Raw genomic sequence first — 24,746 nt, forward strand, 5'->3', positions numbered from 1 at the left:
ATTTCTCCAAGTCATGTCACTGTAATAATAATGTATCAGGCTATGTTATTGGTAGCACAAACTGTGATTCAGATGTGTCAGCCCGTAGAGCTATGTTTGCTCCTCAAAGTGAAGCTGCACCTTGGCTGAATGACCAGAAGATGGATTCACTACAGGCGATAAAAAGAAGCTGCCATTTGGCTATGGTGTGCAGCAATATTTTCTAGCACAGTTGGTAACCAAGGCGGAGCATTACTGATTTTCTTATCTCATCTTTGAGGAAGTATATAAGGAGAAGGGAGGTTTCAAGTTAGCAAAGCTTGCAAAAGGCAGAAACTGTATTTAGCTAATCTTTAAGTTTCATAAATTCTAATTCAAAATAGGCATCGACAAGTTTTAATTTTAAAATTTCTACAGTATGACCAAGATTTTGCACCACTGGTGCAAAAATACCATGAGTAAACCTTGATGAAGAAGCTGAATAGCAAAGGAAGAATAGTTTTAAAACTTGCTCTCTGAGTATTGCTATGTTTTGGGCACTTAATAAGTACAGGCAACAATGAGAACCTTTGCTTAGTATCACATTTGTCTGCACTGCAATGATACACAGAAACAGCAATAAATATGCTGCTCGATGTTTTTCAGTGTATGTAATTCATAGTGGAGGGTCATATTTCCTAAGGAAATGTCTGGCAATTTGCGAGAAATGTGTTAGGAGTGGAGGTAGGACAATAGGTTCAATAATACTTAGAAAATCTGTGGGTTAGACAGCTTGGGCTGCCATACAAAATAACATAATCTGGGTGGCTTTCAAAAACGTAAACTTATATTCTGACAGTTCTGGAAGCCAAAGGTGAGGTTGCCAGCATGGTCAGGTTCTAGTGAGGACCCTCTTCCTGGCTTTCAAAAGGCCACCTTTGAGCTATAGCCTCACATTCAGAGAAAGAGAGAGGGGCACAGGGAGAGAGAGAGGGCTCTCTGGTGTCTCTTCTTTAAAGTGCACTAATCTCATCATGAGGGTCCCACCCTCATAACCTCACTTAAACCTGATTATCTCCCAAAGGCCCCATCTCCAAATACCATCGCATTGCAGGTTAGGGCTTCAACATATGAATTTGAGAAGGAAACCATTCAGTCCATAGTGCTATATTTAAAAAATAGTGTTTCTATGTCAACTTAACTATATAATAATACTAATAAATAAAACCCATACTAAGTTTAACTCATATATTAAAGCCCTAACACTCTACTGTAATACTTTTAAAAACAAAAAAGTACTGAAAAAAATTCTATTTGGTATGACAGGATTAGAAAATCATGGTTTTGCAATACTTAGTAAATGTTTGCTGAAACCATAACGTGGAACATCCTGTTGGGAGAACAGGATATTCCTGCAGTGTCCTAGGATCACCTCTGAGATTATTCATTAATTCCAAAGAGTAAAATGTACCTTTACAACATGGTCATCTGTAGTTGCCATCCAAACTTAGTATCGCCAGTAATAGGATGACCTGACGTGTGTCACCTGATAACATATGAAGCCACAATATTATCTGTCTTGAGAATAAAATTGAACATTCTTGACAAATAGGTTAAACCTGAACTTAATCAAGTCTAGACCTAAATACATGAAATAAAGGGGATAAAAAACAGGTTGAACAACACCATGGGAAACAGTCAGGATATGGGACATACTATACAGGAAAACTGGCTTATCCTCTTCAAATAGTCAATGTCATGAAAAAATATTTGGATAGAGAATTTTTCTTTTTTACCTTCCTTTTTTTGTTTTTCTAGAGACAGAGTCTCATTCTGCTTCCCAGGCTGGAGTGCAGTGGCGTGATCACAGCTCAGTGCAGCCTCAAACTCCTGGGCTCAGTTGACTCTCCCACCTCGGCCTCCCAAAGCACTGGGATTACAGGTATAAGCCACCACACCGAGCCAGTCGAGGATTATTCTAGATTAAAAGAGAAAGAAGGGCGATCAAACTCAATAATCAAATTTCATACATTCAAATATACATGTGTACAAGGAATTTGGAGGCAAGATGGAGAATTTGACTATAGACTGGATATAAAATAAAACTATTGTTAAGTTTCTTGAGCATAATAATAACATTGTGATTAAGTAAAATATTCTTATTCTTAGAAGTCTTATAGTGGTATATTTAGGAGTGAAGTTTCATACGTCTGCAAATGACTTTATAAAAATTATTTTATGCATGTATATAGACAGAAATATTTAAACATTTGCCAGCGTGTTAATTTTTGAAGTAAGGGGAAGGTACATGAATATTCTTTGTACCATTCTTTCAACTTTTCTCTGTATTTAAAATTTTAAAATAAAATGTTGAAACGTACATTTAAACTTTTTTTATTTAAGAATAAGTAATACAGTCAGGCACAGTGGCTCACTGTAATCCCAGCACTTTGGGAGGCTGAGGCAGTTGGACACCTTGAGCCCAGGCATTCAAGACTAGCCTGTGCAACATGGCAAATACTTGGTCTCTACAAAAAATAGAAAAAAATTAGCCAGGCGTGGTGGCCCATGCCTGTAGTCCCAGTCACTCAGGAGGCTGAGGCAGGAGGATCACTTGAGCCTGGGAGGTTGAGGCCTCAGGGAGCTGTGATTGTACCATTGCACCCCAGCCTGGGCAACAGAGTGAGACTCTATCTCAAAAAAGTAAAATAAATAAAAATACATAGTACTAGTATATCAGATATGTGATAAATATATAAGTTATAAAAATTATACTCATGATCTGATCTAAGATCCTGAACATGAACAATTCCATAAATCTGGGTATATGCTCTCTTCATCTGAACCCTCTAACTTCTCCCCAACTATCTTGATATCTGTAAAATATATTATAGACATTTTCAAGTATACACAAAAGCTCTAGCCCCAGCTCTGCAGTTTTTTTTGTATTCATGTTGCTGTATGTTCTATGTTATCCTTAGAGAATTCCTTTATTATTTGCAAAACAAGCAATGCCTCTAATGTGTACCAATAAGTTAAATAAGAAGGAAGATCCTCTCAGAGATATTTAGTCCAACATAATTTCAGAAGTGGAAATTCTTCATGCGATTTTTAACCTTTTTGTGAATAAATATACACTATTATTTCAGTTAGGGTCAGTTTTTAAAAAATAGCATTGTTTTAGATACAATGTTTCTTTCTATACAAAAACAAATTGATTTTAATATGAAAAGCAGAATATATCTGATGACTATCATCACCTGGAGACCCTGTCCTCCTGCTTCATTCAGTTAATTCATTGCTACTGTAATTTCTCTGTAAAACAGAAATGAAACTTAGTTCTCTATTCTGAGCACCAGTTGAGCGGAATACAAGTATGCTAGTCAGGAGACTGATATTCTTGGAGTTTAATGAGAAAAGTAGCACTTAGTTGAGGATAAAGAAAGAATTCTAGTTAGTAAATAAAATGAATGGAGTAGAACATTGAATAAATGAGAACAAGAAGCATTGAAAAAAAAGAAAGGAGAGAAAGACTTGAGTCAAAACTTGGAGTCCTAATAAAGAGGAAATGAGAAAAGGAAGTGGTTTATAGAGTAAGAGTTTTTATTAACTTGAGATTTTTTACCTCTATTGACAAGAAACATAATGGTGGCCATTAAAAAAGAAAAGAAAAGAAAAGAAGAGAAGAGAAGCAGAAAGAAAAGAAAAAAGCTGGGTTTGGAGCAGTGGCTCTGGCCTTTAATCCCAGGGCTTTGGGAGGTCAAGGTGGGAGGACCATTTGAGGCTAGGAGTTCAAGACAGCCTGGGCAACATAGTGAGACTCCATCTCTACACATACAAAAAATTAGTCTGGCATGGTGGCACACCTATCATCCCAGGAATTCAAGGTTACTGAGCAAGGATCATGCCACTGAACTCCAGCAAGACCCTGTGTCAAAAACCAAAAAAACAAAACTAATACATTATGGGAAGAACCTGTTAAGGCATAAAGTAATTATGCTTTTCACACTAATCAGTTTTCCCCTGTGTATCTAGAGGCTCTCTCATGGTTTGATTTTAAAGAAAGATAAAATGTTCTGCACCTTTTACATGCTGGATTTTCTTTTTTTTTTTTTTTTTTTTTTTTTTTTTTTTTTTTTGAGGCGGAGTCTCGCTCTGTCGCCCGGACTGGAGTGCAGTGGCCAGATCTCAGCTCACTGCAAGCTCCGCCTCCCGGGTTCACGCCATTCTCCTGCCTCAGCCTCCCAAGTAGCTGGGACTACAGGCGCCCGCCACCTCGCCCGGCTAGTTTTTGTATTTTTAGTAGAGACGGGGTTTCACCGTATTAGCCAGGATGGTCTCGATCTCCTGACCTCGTGATCTGCCCGTCTCGGCCTCCCAAAGTGCTGGGATTACAGGCTTGAGCCACCGCGCCCGGCCACATGCTGGATTTTCTTAAGCGTGATCTCATTTAATTCTCCAAAAACTCTAGAAGACAAGGATCATCCTCTCCATTTTATGACTGAAGTTAATTTGGGCTCAGAGAAGTCAAGTACATATACAAATGACACGACTAGTAAGAGTAAAGATAACTTTTGAAATCTGATTTCTCTGACTCCAACTTAATGCTTTTTATTTACAAGGCTATACTACCTCAACAGCCTAAATAAATTTGTAAATTAAACCAACTTTCATAAGACTAGCGTTTCCGAGCTCTTAATAAATGTAAGATTAGATAGTTTGATTATTACTAATCAATCTGAAAAATAAATCTTAATATAACGAGCTTTTAAAAGTTGCCAGTGGTAGTTAGAAAAGCAAAAAACAAACAGTTCCCAGAAGATAGAGTACAATAGGTACACACACACAGATTTTGTGTGTGTGTGTCTGTATATGGTAAGAACACTTAACATCCACTCTACATTTCTCAGGAATATATGGTCATTAACTGTAGTCATCATGCTATACAATATATCACTTGAACTTACTCCTACTGTAATTAATATATTCTTTGACCAATATCTCACAGCCCCCTCTCCCCACTAGCTCCTACAACCTCTAATAACCACCATTCTACTCTCTACTTCTATGAGGTCAACTTTTTTAGATTCCATATATGAGTGAGATCATGTGGTATTTGTCTTTCTGTGCCTGGCTTATGTAACTTAATGTTCTCCAGGTTCATCCATGTTGTCACAAATGACAAGATTTTATTTTTTTAATTAAATATATATTTTATATGTATTTAAAACATCCATCTAGTAAACAAAAAATGACAACAGAAATTATACATTCTTTTTGCCTTTAACCTTGGCAACTTATATTTATGCTAGCAGAATGCTACGACACAGATGCTTCTATGATTGTTCTTTGGAGTTACAGTGGACATGAAATTGATATGTGCTCACTTACAGACAATTTTGGCAATTCAGTTTGCCAAATGCATTTTTCTTTCCTTCCTTTTTTAAGGTTTTCTTTCTTTAAAAAGAAAACCTGTTCATGTAGAATTTCCATTTCTAGCCTAACAGAAATAGAATTGGAAGTCAGGTCAAAATTTTATGGAGAATGTTGTGCATCCTGACACTATTTATAAGGATGAAAGAACAGAAAGCATTGAACAACAAAGGGGAAATTGTTGAATAAAATATGGTACTTTCATATGTTACTTATTATATGGCCATTAAGAATAATTTCTCAAACAATTATTAATTATATAAAAATGATTATAACCTAATTTTGAGTTCAAAAAGCAAGATACAATATTGGATATACAGAACAATCTAAAATACCTTCAGAAATATACACACACATAGAGAAGAACTATTAAATGAAAATTCACCAAAATATTAACAGATGTTATATCTGGGTTGTGGTATTATGGATAAGGTTTTTATGCTGAATTGCCAAAGTTGTCGACAAATGAGCACATATTAATTTTACAATAAAAAGGCTACAAGCCTGATTTTTAAATGACAAGGTTTAGTCATCTTTTATTGATGTCTTGGTAATGATGTTTCCTAGAAAAGATATAGTATCGATCCTTGAATTCTTTTATTTTTAAAATGTATTTGTCTATAGATAACATTCCTTTTGGGTTTAAATACTGGGGACAAATAAGCATCATATTCCTTAAATGCTGACTGGTCAACTAAAATTAAACAATCAGCGCATTTTTATCATGTACCTGGTTTATTAAAGAGTTCTAATTCAGGAGAGGTATAAATATAATATGGTTTTGTTTTCTTTAATCAAACATACTTTGTTAATAACATCTTAAGCAGATTCCAGATTCCACAGGATGCAGTCACTTTTTTCTCAGCTTCTTCTCCCTCTAGTACAGGTTTGACCAGTAGCCAAAGACCTAAATTGTGAAGAGAGGTGTAGTCCGCTCACTTAGTTCTCTTTTTCCTTCTTCTTCAAAGTATAGGTTCAATGGGGAAAGAGCGAGGAAAGAGGGACTGAGGCAAATCGACCAGGTGGGAAGGTAGTTCTCTGTACATTAGTTCTTGTTATTGGACTGGTCATGAATACCCACTGTCTCAGGCATCCAAAACTCTGGCTCTCTCATGTGGTGCCTGAGTGAGTTCTTTGGCAATGGTGAAGGACTTCTCCACCACACAGTTCCCTAAACCATGGGAGACCTGGCTCCAGTTCAACCCTTTTAAGTCCCTTTTACTCACATATTCCCACCATCTGTGGGATTCCCACAGTCTCCAGCTATTGGAATCTCCTTTCCTGGCAGGAAGTGATCCTAAGTGGTATTCCAAGTAGATGGCTCAAATCCAGCTCTACTCCTTCCTTCTCACTGGACTCACAGAAACTCACATATCCTGTCCTGTTGGAAGATTGGTTGCATTAAGAGTTCCAGTTCTTGGCTGGGCGCGGTGGCTCACGCCTGTAATCCCAACACTTTGGGAGGCCGAGGCAGGCGGATCATGAGGTCAGGAGATCGAGACCATCCTGGCTAACACGGTGAAGCCCCACCTCTATTAAAAATACAAAAAATTAGCCGGGAGTGGTGGCAGGTACCTGTAGTCCCAGCTACTCGTGATGCTGAGTCAGGAGAATGGCGTGAACCCAGGAGGCAGAGCTTGCAGTGAGCCAAGATCGCGCCACTGCACTCCAGCCAGGGTGACGGAGCGAGACTCTGTCTCAAAAAAAAAAAAAAAAAAGAGAGTTCCAGTTATTTACCCTCCCTATGTCCACACCCTTTAACATGACCTTGCCTTGCAGACTCCTGTTCCTCAAGTCTAGGCTTTGGATTTCTTTGTCCCCAGATGATTTCATTTTCTTTAATCAATGCTGTTTTGGGTATGAGGGATTTATTTGGCCAATGGGTTATTAGCAAATAAGACACAAACAGGAACTTGGAAAGTGTTGATGCAATTGGGCTTGCATGCTGTTGCTCACTGGCATCGACATGAGAAGGCCATGTTTGTGTTGACCCACTGTTCCAAGATCAGAAATGCCAAAGATATCCTAGTTGACAAATTCCTAAGTCACTCAGTAGCCATCACCCCTCAGAAAAATGAGTGAACCCAGCCCAGATCAGCTGAAACTCTCAGATTTTTGAGTGCAATAAGTGCCTGTTGTAGCCACCACAATTTCATTTTGTTTGTTGTGGGACATTATTGTGGCAATAGACAATTTGTATACTTCATCCAATGGTGGTTATACAAGCTGGTCCATTCAATTTCTTCTTTCTGTCTAGCCTTCTTTCCCTGATTCCCTTTTCCTGTGCTCAGGTAAACACAAGGGAAGAGCATCATGTTGACTGCCTAAGCAAATTGTCATGAACTTTGAAGAGTCTGAAACTTACTTGCAAGCTAAGCAGTTAGTGTGCCATAGCTACAAGGAGGCTGGTAAGAAACACAAGACTCCTAGGTTAGAGAAGAACAGTTTATTCACAGCAAAAGCAGTATCCAGAGTATCATCAATTTTGTGCTGGCTCCTCAAGCCCCAGTTCCCACAAGGAGTCATGAAGAGGGGCAGATGACACCTATACACGAAGTGAGCTGCATTTCAAGAAACTTTGAGCTTAGGGAACCCAAACCTTTTTTTTTTTTTTGAGACAGAGCTTCACTCTTGTTGACCAGGCTGGAGTGCAATGGGGCGATCTTGGCTCACCGCAACTGCCACTTCCAGGGTTCAAGCGATTCTCCTGCCTCAGCCTCCCAAGTTGCTGGAAGTATAGGTATGCACCACCACGCCCGGCTAATTTGTATTTTTAGTAGAGGTGGGGTTTCTTCATGTTGGTCAGGTTGGTCTCAAACTCCCAACCTCAGGTGATCCACCCACCTTAGCCTCCCAAAATGCTGGGATTACAGGTGTGAGCCACTGCGCCCGGCCAGGAACCCAAATCTTTTAAGACAGGCACTCAGGGAGCCTAACTTTTGCTTAGAGGCAAGTATCTTTATGATACTAGATAGCAAGCATGCATGCCCTTTGCTCTGGAGGGATATACCATCTCTAACTTTCAAGGCTGTGTGCTAGACAAATATCCTTGAAAAGACCAGAAAAGGTGGTCCATGCTTTGCTTGTAGGACATCTGGGTATGTGAGAGAATGTGGGTATGAGAAATTTTCTCTTAACGCAGATGTCTTCCAGGAAACAGAATGACAGTCCCTTCTTCTAGTCAATTATTCCCAATTTTTAGAAGAGATTCTCTGAGTTTCTCCCCTCTCCCTCCACTTCCACTAGGCTGACAACTCCCAACTCTTTCTCATTCTCTTGACTTACAGTCTTCTTATATAGACTGAGAAAGGATGATGGGCACCAGTCATTGCAGAACCAGATCTGTGGTCTCTAAGCAATCCCAGCCGAATTCTCAGTTAACAGGAAAAGTCACTGTTCTGTTACAAATGGACCATATTTCTCCGTAAGTGTGTGGAAAACAGATTGACTTAAGAAATAATGCAATCGAGCAGCAGATACTTGACAAAAACTCAGAGATACCCAAATTTTGATGTACAGTATAGATGTGTACTATTGGAACTTGGCAGCAAATGCCATATGAATAACTCTTGCAACAATCTTGGGTAGAGTTCTTTTTAGGCTATTCCACATCCCACATAATATACAGCCTATGAGGCAAAAAACACTTAGACTCACCCAATGATAAATACCCTTTTTGTGAATGACATCTCAAAGTTAACAGGCAAGCCGCAGATATTTGCAATATTGTAACCAATAAAGGATTAACATTCAAAATATGTAAGGATTCCTTAGTATCCATGAGAAAACAATGGGCAACTGTGATGATCATGGAAATGCATTACTCAGATCTCCCTTCAAGAGAAACTGCTAAGGAAGAGTAGTTGGCAGATAGCTGCAACACCTCTAGATCCACTGTGGTGTTCATATCAAGGCCAGGTTCTCCAGGTCAACTCCCAAACAGCAAGTGAACATGGCAAGCATCTAGGGCCTGACTATTCCCTCTCAATGCCCGCTTACTCTGACAGGTGTTCTTTATTCTGGGGCTCCCTGTTGGCCCAGCTGAGACTTTCTCAGAGCTGCATTGCAGTGAGAGACCTTTACCCTGACACTCATTCTGCTCTCTTTTCACAGGTGTCAAATCTGCATTGAGGCCTGGAGGTTTTCCCTATCTACCCCAATCACATTTATCCTTCACAGGCATTCCCCCTAACCAACGTCTCTGTAGATGTCTGTCTTGGTGCTTCTGTTTCCTAGAGGACTCAAACTGACACAGGAACCCAATAAAAGATAGTAAAATATTTGAACAGGGCTGGGTGGGGTGGCTCACACCTGTAATCCCAGCACTTTGGGAGGTTGAGGCTGGTGGATAACTTGAGGTCAGGAATTTGGGACCAGCCTGACCAACGTGGTGAAACCCCATCTCTACTACTAAAAAAAAAAAAAAAAAAAAAAAATGCAAAAATTAGCCAGGCGTGGTGGCATGTGCCTGTAGTCCCAGCTATTCAGGAGGCTGAGGAAGAAGAAATTCTTGAACCTGGGAGACAGAGACTGCAGTGAGCCAAGATCACACTACTGCACTCCAGTCTGGGTGACAGAGCGAGATTCCATCTCAAAAAAAAAAAAAAAAACTACTTCAATATATGAAACTGAGGATCCATTGAAGGAAAGAAAATGGAATTAGAATTCAGAAAAGTAAGCCCCGTTGAAAAAAGTGGGGTTATTTATGGACCAAGGAAAGGACCATAAAGATCAGTGGTCCTGGTAATTGTAATGGTCTATATTTACTTAGCTCTTACTATGTGTTGAGCACTGTTCTGAGTTCCCATGAACAAACACAGGTACTACTATAACCTCTATTTTAGAGATGAAGACATTGAAGGACACAGAGATTAGCTAGTGTGTCCAAGTTATTTAAAAAAGAATCCACTCAAGTTCTATTTAAAAGGTCGTATACACACATGGTTTAGAGAATCTATTCTAAATGCTATTTTAAAATATGGTGAGAAATTAAAATAGGAAGAAATATAGCATTTAACAACATTTTAATTTTGTGATCTTGAGCACATTTTCTTTAACCTTCCCGGGACTCAATTTCCTAATCTAGAACATAGGGATGGTGCTTTCTAAATTTTGAGACAGGGTCTCACTCCGTCACCTCGGCTGGAGTGCAGTGGTACAAGCATAGCTCACTGCAAGCTCTGCCTCCTCAGCTCAGGTGATCCTCCTGCCTCAGCCTCCTGAGTGAATTGGACTACAGACATGTGCCACCACACCTGACTAGTTTCGTATTTTGTGTGGAGTTGGGGTCTTGCTATGTTGCCCAGGCTAGTCTTGAACTAGGCATTGTTCTCAAGCGATCCTCCCTCCTCAGCCTCCCATAGCACTAGGATTACAGGCATGAGCCACCACACCGAACAATACTTCAATTAACAGTTACATTTTGGAAATTATGTTTAAATCTATAGCATGCTATATTAATATCAGTTTATTTGCTAAAGAAATTGAATTTTTAAAAAGAGGATAGCATACAGCTTAGAAAATCCTAAATTTGAAGGCATGTAATAAAGCCAAGTATCAACTGAAAATTTACTTTAGCCAATTATTTTTATTCTTCCTCAGCTATGCAGCTATGTATTTAGGCATACATGCACTACTGCATTACTAAAGATCTGTAAGCAGGTATATATTTTTGCAGAGCTCATAGAAAGTAACAAAGGTTTAATATCATTACCTTTCAAGTTCACTCTCTTGAAAATTAACAATGAATCAGTTTACTGAAGTTCTTTTTTTGATAAATAATTTATCAAAATCATAAAGCACAAGATGCCACAGTGATGATTTCTGTGCAGAATGGAATGGGAAGAACCAGAATGAAATGTTCTCATTGATTCTGTAAAATTCTGCTAAACCTCTAATTACTTTAATGCTCTGTCCTCTTACATTTTCTCTCTCCAATCCAATTATTTCCCTTTATGAAATTCTTTCTAAATGTTACCTGTATTAACATGGTCAAATAAACTAAAAAGTACAATGGCCCCAGAAGTATTTGACTTTATTTATTTATTAATAAGGCTGTACCATAAGCCCATATGGTAACATATCCATGTCATATAGGACACACTGTTTCTGTGGTAGTCTACAGAGGCGTTGTTCTATAACCAATTACATAAAGTATCAAACCATTGCAGTGGGATTTACATAGTTTATAATAGTTTATTCAATAGTTATACATGTGCAATTATTAAAAAGCAATAACTTTAATAAGTAAAAACATCTACAAAATAACCCTGATATTCTGAATTTTTGAATTGTAGTAATACTACTGACTAATGTGTATATCAAATCTTGAATTGGGGGATGTACTTTTCTTGAACAGCACAGGAAATTGATGATTTCCTTTGTATTATTTTATATCAGGGTAAAGAAAGAAATTTAGGGGTGCTCCTCAGTTCTGTAATGGTGGCTAGAAAATGGATTAATGGCCAAGATATTGTATACATACACACACACACACACCACACACACACACACACACATTGAGACAATGCTTCCTTTTGTCAAAAGAATTACTTTTCTCTTCCATTCTGTAAACACCCTTATGACAGGCCAATGTTCATTTTTAGAGGCCTTATATTGTTTTGAAATAAAGATAAATTAAAGAATGTTAGAGATTTGCAACTAATTCAAGTATATTAAGCACCAATATTATAAACAATATTGGGTGGCTTCACTTTCAGAATTTACCATCTGGTGGCACATGTCTGCAGTCCCAGCTACTCAGGAGGCTGAGGCAGGAGAATCCCTTGAACCTGGGAGGCAGAGGTTGCAATGAGCCTAGATCATGCCACTGCACTCCAGCCTGGGCGACAGAGTGAGACCCTGTTTCAAATAAAATAAAATAAAATAAAAAAGAATTTACCATCATCTGATTTTCTCATTATATTTTCCTTGGTATAAATATTAAATAACGTTAACTTTTTAACCTATTAAAGAAAGATTTTATTATTTGTGTGGGAAGAAAAAGGGGATTGTCAAAGGAGATGAGTATGTCAAAAAATTTATAATAGCCTTCAAAACTGTATGTTTCCTGTGTTTTAAATATTACGGGTTAAATTAGTCACTATTTCCACTTATAAAGAGTAACACTAACTTTTCTCTTTCCACATTAGAATTGAGGCCAACCGAGTTCCTCAAACTAAAACTGAAGTAGACATACTGGCTGGCTTAGGCGGGGAATTTCTCTCTGTGGTAGAATACTCAGGGGGCTTCCACACGTGTTCAGTTTTTATAAAGCATGTAGATAAAGCTTGATGTGAAGCTGGATTTCTCTTGCCCTTCTTGAAATAGGTTAAGAAGGAAAACAGATACTGTTTACCCGAGACTATTGTAGCAACAGTAGTTAAGTAAGTATGCCTCTACATCCTTTCCATGATATACTTCTCAGGGGCCATTCATACCTTACACAAGTGTTGACTAACAGAGAATCATTTACAATTTCCTGAGTAGATGCCGAATGATGATTTATGAGACTATTTTAGTTAGAGACCTTGCCTCTCTACTGCTCTACCAGCAGGAAAGTAAAACCTATATACGACACAAAGAGAGCAGCAAATCTCTACGCAGCCGGGAGGGCAGTGTTTGCCAGTCAGACCAAGAGAATGGCATGTGTCTACTAGACCAGACATGTGATATCTTCCTACCAGAACCAAAGGTCAACATCTGTCTACCAAGCAGGAGGGTAGCCTCTGTCTACCAGTACAGGAGGGTAACATTTTTCAGAGCCAACATTAAGTGCATTTATGTGGCTTTTGTATTTGCCTACTTGCTTTAAAAGGTTATATTGTGAAAAATGCGAATGATTTAATGACCAAAGATCCATGTATGTATTTTGATATGAAAGTATAAATATTAGAAAGCAAATCCTTGAATGCAGAGTAACACAAAAGCAGTAGGAAGTCATAGAAACAGATTATTAGTAGATACGCCTCTAAATAATTTAGTTTCAGATGGTAAATATATTCTAAGCACAGTATTTATTCAACTTAATATTTTAAGGAAAACTATGTGATAAACATATTTGTATATAGGTTGGCCTCACTAAAAGGTGGTCTAATGGTATTTTTCTTGAGAACATCTTAAGATGAGGTAAAGCACATTGCAATGTCAGAAAGCTAAAATAGTTATATATAATTTGTTTCACTCAAAAATATGATTATGTAGTAGATAAAGCAAGAAGTCTTTTATATTAAGGTACACAATAAAACAAAACAGTGTTAATACAACACATATCTAGATTTTATTAATCTGGTTCAAACAAGAAAATAACAAAGAACTATTTTGGTGGGAGGAAACTCAGGTTTAAAGATACATATTACATATTCTACAAGTATTACACATTGTCATAATTAGGAAAAATGCAAAGCTAACTATTTACTTATTCATTCATTTACTTACATTCTCTGTGCTATTGCTCAGAGATTTGAGTTGATTTGGACCCAAAGCACACATTTTGAGATAGTAAAATATAAATCAAAGCAGAATATTAAAATCAAGGAGAAGACAAATATAGAAACCAAGCAGGAATGCCAGACTAGTAATCAGTGTTTTTTTTTCAACCCTATCAGTACACCTCCTCTTTATAACAAATATGCAATAACTTCTTTACTACCCTGGTGGGAAATTTAAAAATACAGTTTATGTAAGTAATAAAGAATACAAAAGAAAACTAAAGTTAAAAATAAATGTACAATACTTTGGCAAGATTTCACTACAAGACATGAAGAAGTAATCGGATACTTGAGTATAAATGTTGAGTCACCACAAATGAGACAACTCCAGAGATGAACTGATACAGGATACAGGTGTGTTATATCGATCACTCAGACACAACCAGTGAAATTCCAAGCCAAACAAAAGTCACATTTCCCTTGGTTTATACCTTTGTTATATTTCTGGAAAATTCTTACAGCTGGATAAAATCACTAAGTGTCTGAGTGAGGTAACTAGTGTCTCAAGTTGGCCCTCAGTCTTCCTCTCCTCCCTGTACTGGCAAGCTGCCTCTCACATCAAGAGTCAAGTTTACTTGTCCTTGCCTTAAGCCTGGACCAGCCCTGAGTCTGGCCTTGACCAATAGAAAGCAGCTGAAGTTCTGTTTTGGGGCTCCTGAACCCAAGCCTGAAGAGGACTGGCTGTTCTACTTGCCACCTCTTGGACCTCAGCTACCATGCTATGAGAAGCCCAAGCCCTCCATTTGATGGAGGCCTGAGGTGCTCTAATTAACAGCTCCAAACTCAAGTGGCAGCCATGTGAGTGAGCTATGTTGAGCCCCCCGCTGACTGTAGTGCCAATCAATATCACATGGAACAGGGGAACTGCCCAGGTGAGCCAGTCGTCCCATGGGGTCTTAGCAGATAATAAACTTCTGTGGTTTTAAACCCTTATCTGTTGGGTTGTTTTATTATGCACCAATAAGCAACCAAAACATCATTTATAAGTAAAATGGAATTAAGTTCTAGTTTCAGAAAGATATAAATAGGCTTTTAATCTATTTGAAAATTCAGTGGGACACTTGAAAGTCTTGTTGGACAGGGGATAGTTGTTCATGATGAGTGATTGTCCCATTTAATGCAGGATGTTTATCATCTGTGGCACCTACCCTAAATGTAGGCAGTGTTTCCTGGTTATTATGACAACCAAAACCATCTCTACACATTTCTAAAGTGCTCTCTAGGTGATGGTACTGACTCTGACTAAAATAATTATTTAGATAGTGACTATGGTGGTAGGTAGTGGTAAAGGTAGAAATGAATTATAGTCTATGTCTTCAAGAAACATTTAATTAGTGAGGCAAAGAAATGTCAAACTGTAACACAAAATAGTAAATGTTGGCCGGGCACAGTAGCTCATGCTTGTAATCCCAGCACTATGGGAGGCTGAGGTAGGGAAATCATTTGAAGCCAGGAGTTTGAGACCAGTCTGGTCAAAAAAGTGAGACACCCATCTCAAAAACAAAAAAAGGACACAAAAATAGGCTGGCCATGATGGTGTGAGCCTATAGTTCCAGCAACTCCCAAGACTAAAGGTGGGAGCACTACTTGAGCCCAGGAGTTTGAGGCTGCAGTGGGCTATGATTGTGTCATCGCAAACCAGCCTGGGTGACAGACTGAGACTTACAAAATGGAAATGTTATGATGGAGACATCTTCCTGGGACTGTGGTAGCACAGAGAACCAGCTTAGGAAGGGATGGTCAGGATAAATTTCCTGGAGGAGTTAATTATTGAGATGAATTTTGAAGTAAATACATGAGTATCCAAGTGGAGGGGAAGGAACATGGAAATTCAGGCAGAAAAACTGCTTACGCAAAAGCACAGTGTGGGGCAGCGGCAGGTATAAAGATGGCAAGGTAGGTTGGGGCCAGAGGGTAATGTGTCTTTTATGCCTTTTTAAGGAGTTTATTAAAGCCTGAAGGCAATTTCGTAGCCAAAGTCAATGTCGTATGTTTGCCACATCACTCTCCCAATCTCCCTTGCAGTTGGCTTGGGGCCTTGTGACTTGTTCTGGCCAAAAACAAGAGTGGAAGTGATATAAGCCACTTCTAGGCCTGGCTCCTGATAGCATCCCAAGTAGTCTTCCAACTCACTCTTCCTCTGCGTCATGTTGGAGGCCATGTATTCCAGATGGCAGAGCTCTAAGAATAAAGAGGGCTATCTGACTTGTGTGAGACTGGCATGTGCAGGAATTAATCCAGTATATTATCACTGAGTTATCACTGAGATTTGGGGGGTATCAATCAGAATTCTGTCAAGAGACAAATTGCCCCAGATGGTTCGAGTAAACAGATTTTAATGAAAGAACTCCTTTCAGAATTGTGGCAGGGTACGGGCAGAAACATGATAGGTGGGAAGCTGTTACGACCTCTAGATCTGAAGGGGCATAGAGAGGAAGTGGAGTTATGAGAGCCCTAACAGTGGAGTCAAAGAGGAGAAGCTACCCAGAGGAGCTCTAGTCAGAAGCACAGCCTGGGTGCGGTGGCTCATGCCTGTGATCCCAGCACTTTGGGAGGCCGAGGTGGGCAGATCACCTGAGGTCAGGAGTTTGAGAGTTCGAGACCAGCCTGGCTAACATAGTGAATAACTGTCTCTACTAAAAATACAAAAATTAGCCGGGCATGGTGGTGGGTGCCTATAATCCCAGCTACTCAGGAGGCTGAGGCAGGAGAATCACTTGAACCTGGGAGGCAGAGGTTGCTGTGAGCCAAAATTGAGCCATTGCACTCCAGCCTGAGTGACAGAGCAAGACTCTACCTCAAAAAAAAAAAAAAAAAAAAAAAGAAGAAGCACATAGTTCCTGTCAGAGGCTGTGAACCAGGAGGAAGCGAGGTGGAAACAAATACCCTGAGCTGCCTCTTCTCCTGCCCTTCCATCTCCTGAGAGGGGATCCCCATTGGCCAACCCCAATCAGAAGGCAGCCTGGAAGGAGCCCAGGTGGCAGAGTGCACAGGGGCCAGCCTCCAGGGGCACAAAGCCGTTCAGTAAAGAGAACAGAATGCCTCTGGGGGTGAAGAGATTCAGCAGCTCACAGGTTTGGCTGTTGTGGCAAATAGCTCTAATTACACTGCTTAATAAAAATTATGGAAGGATTTTAAGTGGATTTTAAAAATAAGATTTATTGAAATATAATGAACATACCGAAAGATTCATCCTCTTAAAGTACAATTGAGTGCTTTCTGTATAGTCACAGTTGTGCAATCATACACAGTAATTGTAGACCATTTTCATCACCAACCTGCCCCCACCACCAGCCTGCACACACAAATCCCATACCCGTGAAGCAGTCACTCCCCAAACTCCTCTCCACCCCTCCCCACCAGCCACTGGAACCACCAGTCTACACAGCCTGTTTCAGTGGATCTGTTGACTCTGGATGTTTCATATAAGTGAACCCACATAATATGTGGCCTCTTGTGTCTGGCTTCTTTCACTTAGCATTATATTCTTTTTTTTTCCCCATGGTAAGAAAGACTTTATTCAACACAATTTCAATAGGTATAGAGACTACTACAACAGGGTCTGCAGCGAATGGAAGAGATTGGCCTCAACCTTAGCAACATATTTTCAAGGTTTATTCATGTTGCAACATGCATCAGTATTTCATTCTTTTTTATTGCTAAATTACATTTCATTGCATATGGTACAGTTTTAAAAGATCACAACAGTGTGGAGAATAGGTTGGATGGATCCAAAATCAGTGGCAGAGGTATGTGTATAATGTATATAAGTGGAGGAGTGATCATGTTCTCTAAATATGTTTTCTCAAATTCTTATCAGACCAGGAAACAAGTTAGAGAAGATAAACAGCACTCTTCATCTCCCATCCCCAAATCTCCTCCTTTTCCTGGACTCCCCATCTTGATAAAGCATTATCCATCCAGAATCTGGGGTCCTACTAGGAACCTCCATTTTCCCCACCCATTTTAGATCAGTCACTTTTTTCCTGTGCATGAAACTTCCCAAAGGGACCTCTTTTCTCTATACCAACTGTTTCCACTGAAGCCTTCAATGGGGTCTTGTTGAACTACAGCAGTAACTGCCTAACTGGTATCTTTGTTCATGGTGCCCAGCCACATTGTATCACTGGGAGAACAACAATGATAGAATATCGGTAGTGAAGTGTAACAACTTATTTTATTGTTGAGTTAGGAAGGAGAAATCAGGCATCAATAGCCTATATCCCCTTTCTCTTTTCATCCAACGAGGAGGTAGGAGCCTTCAAGGACTATGCAGTTTTCTCCCTGTTGCATAGGGAGAACTGCCCTGCCTGTACTAAAATGAGTGGATGGATACAATTGCTAGCATTTGAGGTTTAGAGGAGAGAGCTTTCTTAGCTTTACATTAAGCTGTATCCTCCTATTAAACCATTATTGTAAAAAAAGTGATATTGACTTCCATTTGCTGCAGGTGTTTTAACCATTTTTTCAGAATTTGGGGAAGGACTGTAACAAAATATCAAGTTTATTCTCTCAGTAGCCAAACATAAAGGGAATAATGATCAATTGCCTAGTTTTCATTAATAAAGGGAGAGAACGGGTTTTCAGGAGAGTAATGTCTTCCTGAGTACTTAATTCTAAAACAAAATCTTCAGGTGAGAAATTCGGGTCATGACACAATGTCATAAATAATGTCATCAATATTTTAAGCAGGTGAAATGACAGATTACATCCTTTACTCATTATAACTGTCTTGGTTTCAGTTCCCCAGGAAACCAGCTCTGAGGCAAAAACTTGTGTGCAGGAAGGTTACTAGCAAGTATACTCAGGAACACAACCTGTAAAGATGTCAGAGAAGCAGAATCAGATAGAGGGAGAAGTGAACTGAGGACAAATTAAAAACAGGGGTATCAGCCAAACCCACAGGGAGTTCTGGAATTGGCCTGGCCCTTGGAGTTGCCTGCGCATTAGGGAGACAGGACTAGGTCTTTGTACCACTGCAATGTTAAGTCACTTGAAGCAAACTGCACCTCAGGGAGGTGACATGACCATAAGCCAGGCAGCAGTCATCAGCTGAGGACAAGTCTCAGCAAAGGGCTCAGCTGTGAGCTATCGGCAGCCAACACTTCTGACAGCTGGGAAATAAGGGACTCTCTCTCAAGAGAGCAATCTGGGCAATGCACTGCAAAATCCATTACAGTCCATCCCCAGCATTGCTCAGACCCGCTTGCTTCTCTAGAGAGTTCATCCTATGTCCAGGATTGTGGGTAGTTGTTTGTTTTTTCCTGTTGAAACCTAAAAGAGGAAGACACATGGTATGAACTGGAGCCCTTGTTGCTATAGCTGGTTTCAATGCTACAACTGAAACTCATAATGCCTTTCTTCCACATGCGTCCTAGATTGCTTTCTCCTTCAGCTAGAAACCCTGCTAGTCTAGAGGGCCTATGAACACAATCACCCACACCCTCATCTCAGAAATCTGAGCCCCTGTTCACCATGCCCTTCTCAGACCATGGTGACTGTACTTGTTCATTTAATGTCAAAATTAAGTAAGGAGTACCAAGAGACACAGTCATGGATCACCTAAGTGCTAGACATATTCTTCCCTGTGGCCATATGTAATGGCAACCCTATCTACTCCCGCTAATAGAGGTCACTTATAGCTGCCAGTGTAGGACTCCTTTCTTTGTCTGCTGGTCTCTTGGACTGAAGGGCCTGAAGCAACTGAAAGCAACCATAATTTAAAGTCCAATGGGGTTCTTACTATGTCCTGTGGTGGAAGTGTTACACCTTTTGGAACCAGGAGCCTGAGCAGAACAGAAACCACAAATTCTCTAAGAGGTCACTGAAAGTAGAGCTACTACCACTTCTGCTTTGGACCCCTGAACTCATATATTCCATCGGAAACACAGCATCACAGAATAGGTGTTCACTTAAAGTCTACTATGTGTAGCTGTGCCCCAATGAGACCTTCAAAGGACCACAGCACTATTCCATCAGCAGCAGGTTCTGGGTGGCATTTTAGGTAATAGGATAAGTGGATCCAATGGACATTTTATCAGTTTCCTATTGCCGTTGCAACACATTTCCTGGATTAAAACAAACTATCTTGTATTTCTGGTGGTCAGAAGTCGTGAAATCAAGATGTAAGCAAGGCTACATTTCTTTCATAGGTTCTAGGGGAGACTTTGTTTCCTGATCTCTTCCAGCTTCTAGAGGCCACCTGCATTTCTTGGCTCCCGGCCCCTCCTCCATCTTTAAAGCCAGCAGTGTAGCACCTTCAGATCTTTCTCTTTCTCTTGCAACTCCACTCCTTTGCGGCATCTTCTTCTCTGACTCCGCTTCTGTAGTCACATCCCTTTCTCCCACTCTCACCCGCCTGCCTCCCTCTTATCAGAACTCTTGTGATTACATGGGCCCACCTGGATAAGCTAGGATAATCTCTCCATCCAAAGATGCTTAACTTAATCACATCTGCAAAGACCCTTTTGCCACGTAAAGGAACATATTTACAGGTTCTGAGGATTATAACATGGACATCTTGGGAAGGGGGGCATTATTCAGCCCACCATAGACATGTATCTACTGTCACATATCAGATACCATAAGGTAAGTGGGCTCCTTGGTCTGCTACTGTCACATATCAGATACCATAAGGTAAGTGGGCTCCTTGGTCTGAGCCAATGCTTTTCAGGATCCCATATCTATGTGAGTCTTCAGATAATGGTGCTGGCCAATGAATGTCCTATGGACAAAGAGGGCAAACCCCTATCAGAATAGGTACCAATCTCAGCCAAGTTAAATCACTGACCCTTCCAAGGTGGAATGTAATCAACTATCCAGCCAGTGCCTGGCTGGTCGGCTTGAGGGATCATGCTGTCTTAAGGGCTTAGTGTTAGTCTCTTTTGCTGGCAGTTTGTGCATTTGGCAATAGCAGTAGCTAGATCAGCATTGCTTAGTAAGAGTCCTTGCTGCAAGTTCCACGCATAACCTCCATCCTTGCCACCCTACAGAGCCTCCATCTCTGCACCAGAGCTACTCCATCCATGTGCCTTTTGTGCCACCATCGGGTGGACAAAAACAGAGAGTAACTTCAACTGGTGGAATCGTCCTATGTGATTGTTCACTGACTCTTCTAGGTGAGATGCTCTCTGATGGGCGTCACTATGTGATTCAAAGATATTCATGCTTCGTGCTCACTCCAACTCCACGCACATGCCTCTTTTACAGACCTTCTTCTCCCCAATCTTCTAATCTTTTTGCTTTCAGTCCGTTGACCAAAGAGCCAAGCCATCTGCCATTACCATGAGTATTACATGTTCTTATTTCAGACTACTTCTTTTATGTGTAAAATGAATGAGAATGTATACTGCATAAAGACTGAACCACTGAGAGGATTTTGCCTGATTACTATCCAGTGATCCTGCACTGTCAGGATCACAGTGCAACAGCTGTCCATTTTCAGCTTGCTCGCACTCACCAAGCCAACCATCGAATGAACCAAGCTCAACCTTTTTCCTCCCCTACACAAACAGCCATATATTTGAGCTTAGAGGCAGGCACCAGTGCAATAGTGGGGGACAACATGGGCGTCTGGCCTCATCCTCATGCAGCTTACTTGTGCTATGGCCTGCCCATGCCCAGTTCTGGGTATATCACCTTCACCTTATCATACGTTGACATTGGGCCCACTGGACCTTACGAGTTGGTGGGTCTGACAAAACGCAGCTCCTAGTGGGCGGTTCCAACCACTTGACATATCTTGTGATCACCTGACATCTCAAGAGGAGATATTCTGTGTCCCTCAGAGCTCAAATAGTATGCCAAGAGCCATTTTTCAAATAGTGTATAATGTTTTTGCTAAAGATCACATGGTCTTGCTCCAGAGTCCTTAAGCTCTTCTTTGTGATTTTCCCACTAAACTTCTCATTAATTCCAAAGCATCTTTTCCTGTCACTGACATCTGTAATTTCATAGGTTCTGTCATGTTGTCTGGCCCAAGGAGCAGAAGTGCTTTTTGCACCGCCTAGAAATGATGCAGAATTTTTTTTTCTGCTTTGGGCATCACTTAAAGCTGTCAGTCGTGTGTCATTCAGGAAATGTGTCAGAGCAATATTCTCAAGTAAATATTGTGTCTTCAGAAAATAGAGAAAAAAGATAGGAAGAACAAGATGAAATAATTTACCCTTTACCTTGTAGGAGGTATCTGGCATGCCTCAGACATCTATGCACTCAACAAGGGGAATCTAATTCCACTAACTTTATAACTAACACCTTTCTTGAACCTCTCAAAAGCTTGAGCTACTGCACCTGCAGGCGCACTGACATCCACAGGTATCCGATCCTAGCCATCTCCAGTGAAAGTTTTAGCAATTGCACAGCTACACTTACCACATGTGAGGGCTATCAGTGCTCCATATTCTATCCATCCATCATCAGTGATAGCCCATTAGTATTCTATTGCTGCATAACAATATTACCACAAACTTAAAATGACACACACTATCTTCTAGTTTCTGTGTATCAGGAGTCTGGGCATGACTTATCACTGTCCTCTGCAAGTCCCTAATCAAGATGTCAGCTGAGGCTACAGTTCATCTGAGGTTCAACTGGAAAGGAACCACATCCAAACTCATATGGTATTTGGCAGAATTCAATTCCTTGCAGGCTGCCAGGCTGAGGACTCAGTTCTTCATTGGCTGTTGGCCAGAAACTATCATTAACCCTTTTATCAGATGATCTTCTCTGTATGATGGCTTACAAAATGGCAACTTGCTTCTTCAAAGCCACTAAGGGAGAGAGGGTCCCAGCAAGACAGTTATAGTAGTATGCAACTCAATTACATAAATATAATTAAGTACATCCTGTCACTTTTCTCATATTCTATTGTTTTGGAGGAATTTGCAGGTGCTACCCACAGACAAGGGGAAAAGTTTATACAAACACAGAGATATTAGGATATAGAGATCACGAGGTCACCTTAGAAACTGTCCATTACAGAGGGCCCTCATTGCCACCTAACCAGTGGATAATCCAGCTCCAAAATTCCATTTTAGAGTTTGGTTCTTCAGACCACTCCCCTTACAACTGAATTAAGTTGGGCTCCCTGGGAAAGAGACTGGGAAACAGATGTAGACTTGCATGCGAGAAGTTTATTGCAGAGTTCTTCTGACAACACTACTAGTGAATGAGTGAGAAAAGCAGGATCGGTTGAGAGAGAAAAATGGAACTGTAATGTAACCGCAGCAGATTGTATTGCACGAAGGGTTCTAGGAGCTGGGACGGCTCTTCAAAATCATTCTGAATTAAGGTAAGAGTGCCTGGTCTTTGTATACCACTTTGAGCAGTTATTTGATGCAGGCACCCCCTGGAGAGGGGTTGTAACCTGGCATAAGGCAGTTCCCTAAGGCCAAGAGCAACTTATGGGAAGTCATTTAGCCTTGAGTAGCCAACAGTCAATATTCTCAACAGCTGGGGAATAAGTCTCATACCAGAAAGAGTATCTGGGAGGCACACTATTGTAGTAATCTTTAATAAAATCCAAAGTTGTCATATAAAATACAATTCAGTGAACTTTCTGATGCTTTGACTTGACTAAAGGAAGAAAATTTAGGACCCAGGGGAATGAATGGGTTTTTATGCTTTTAAGTATTTTCCATAAATACATATTTCTTTCAGACAGATTACTGACAGATTCTAGACAGGGAATGCATCCTGAGAAGATGCTGGAGTTGGTATATCAAGTAGAATGCTTTGACTGCAAGTAACAGAATACTTCAGTAACAGTAGCTGAGACAATTAGGAATTCGATTTTTACCTTATATAAAAATAAGTTTGAAACTTTGTTCAATGGTTCTATGATGTCAGGGTCAATATTTGTGATGCTCTTGGCCTTATCGCATGCCTCTTGTCTTAAGGCTATGAACATCAGCCATTCTGTCCATCTTTTATGTAGAAAGAAAGGGAGAGAGAGAGAAGTAGTACCAGCAGATTTTCTCTCATTGTGCTGTTCTGAATTGTGTCACAATGCCAACTCTAGGTACAGAACAGACTCACAGAAAAAATATTTCACTTTTTCCAGCATCCAGAGTGGAGGCAGGCAAGAAAGGGGATTCAAAATGGGTGTGGGTGAGCCAACTAATATTTTCAAAGCAGATTTCTGTTTTGCTACTTGAAGTCAGATCTGCAAGCTTTCAAGACCAGATGAAAGATAATAAAATGCCATGCTTTGGCTGAGAAACCAAATCAGGTTTATTATTTGGATGGAAGACCATCTGTATCATTCAGGGTCCAATCAGGAAAACAGATAAATGCATGTCAGGTCATTAAGAGAGAGAATTGAATATGGGGAACTAATTGCAATGCTACTGAAGGAATAGAAAAGCCAAACAAGGAACAGAGATATTTACAATCCCTAGGGCTGGAGACACCAAGGAGAAAACACTGCTATCACGGTCCACAAGCTGGGGCTGCTCAGTGAGAACTGGCTCTACAAGAGGTTACCTGATTGCAGCTGGACCATGGAAGGAGAAGCTGTTCAGCAGGAGCTGGAACCACGGAGGAGATGTTGCCTAAAGGAGAGAGAGAGAGAGAGAGAGAGAGAGAGATTGATTCTCTTGCTGCCTACTTGCCAGTCACCCATTTCGCCCCCAGGCTGAAGCTAATTTGAAACTAGCTGGCAAGGGAAGCCTGGCAAATGGAATTTGTAGGGATCGTTCCCCTGCTGTACAGAGCAGAGCAGGAGAATGGACAGGAATGGACTCAAGAGCAAATAAGCAGATTCCTGTCACACCACTCCACCAACACCGAGGCAGACTTTAGAAGTACCTACAGGAATGTCACAGTTTGTCTCTGCAAGCAGTGCTCTTTGCTGCACCACAACAATTA

The sequence above is a fragment of the Trachypithecus francoisi genome, unplaced genomic scaffold, assembly GCF_009764315.1.
Source record: "Trachypithecus francoisi isolate TF-2019V2 unplaced genomic scaffold, Tfra_2.0 Lachesis_group18, whole genome shotgun sequence".
Lineage (NCBI taxonomy): Eukaryota > Metazoa > Chordata > Mammalia > Primates > Cercopithecidae > Trachypithecus > Trachypithecus francoisi.